General features: G+C 28.0%; 1 protein-coding gene across 1 annotated transcript in view; it reads right to left on the minus strand.

Moving 5' to 3' along the window:
* Positions 1-991: 991 nt before the first annotated feature.
* LOC137631818 (uncharacterized) overlaps positions 992-1,223 on the minus strand; it is a 219,737-nt gene continuing 219,505 nt past the window's right edge. The window contains exon 13 of the mRNA XM_068363819.1: positions 992-1,223. This exon is cut by the window's right edge and continues 620 nt beyond it. The gene's annotated coding sequence lies outside the window, so the exon portion shown is untranslated.

The following is a 1,223-nucleotide window of genomic DNA, read 5'->3' on the forward strand; positions in this document are numbered from 1 at the left end:
GTGTGTACTGTATACAGTTTTCTAAAATTATTAGTATTGTTACTAGTTCAGCTACAACCCTAATTGGAAATGCAGGATGCTATAAGCCATATAAAGGCCCCAACAAGAAAAATACCCCTGTGAGGAAAGGGAATAAGAAAAACCTATAGAATTGTGTGCCTTAGTGTACCCTAAAGCAAGAGAACTCTATTCAAGACAGTGGAAGACCATAGTACCCTAGACTAGAGAACAATGATTTGATTTTGTTATGGCCTTCTCCTAGAAGAGCTGCTTACCATTAGTAAAGAGTCTAGTAACTTTCAGCAATATCACTTAATTTTTCAGATGTGTCTTTTATATACTTTATTACTGTTTCACGCGGCTATTAAAAACTATAAATCATAAATAGCTTTACAGGAAATAAATTGAAAAAGTTCAATCAAGTTAATCTACTGTGACTTACTTGTGAGACAAAGCGTTTCAAATTCGACATATATTGTAATAACAATAGCTGTTAGACGGTCTGTCCTATGGAAGCATTTATGGAGAGAACAGTAGAACTTCTATGACAGGAAGAGTTGTAAAAATGCTTAAGACCCACAATTTTAAAGGTGTGATTGCAAACCATAAAGGAAGCAGAACACTGTACAAGTTACATTACTCCATTTCACATTGCTAGATGGCAGAACACAATATTCTAATATTTGTGTGGAAGGACAGAATGTATTCCCCCTCATCTTACCATTGCTGTATATATCTGTATATATATATATATATATATATATATATATATATATATATATATATATATATATATATATATATATATATATATATATACATATATATGTGTGTGTGTGTGTGTGTGTGTGTGTGTGTTTATATATACATATGTATGTATATATATATATGTGTGTATATATACACATATATATATATATCTATATATATATATATATATATATATATATATATATATATATATATATATATATATATATGTGTGTGTGTGTGTGTGTGCGTGCGTGTAGTAAATGCTTAGTTATCTTTATAGATATCCAGTAATGAACTAAAATTTGAAGATGGGTTTCTTAAGGAAATATTTTTAAATTATTTTTTTTGAGAGGGAGATAAAGATATATAAATTAAATAACTTTTAAAACATTAATCAAGGACAGTAAAATTATCCATTTACAATAATAGCAAAAAACTAAAGAAAACTAGAGTTATTCAAATAAATAGTT

Source organism: Palaemon carinicauda, chromosome 40, assembly GCF_036898095.1.
Source record: "Palaemon carinicauda isolate YSFRI2023 chromosome 40, ASM3689809v2, whole genome shotgun sequence".
In the NCBI taxonomy this organism is placed as follows: Eukaryota; Metazoa; Arthropoda; class Malacostraca; order Decapoda; family Palaemonidae; genus Palaemon; species Palaemon carinicauda.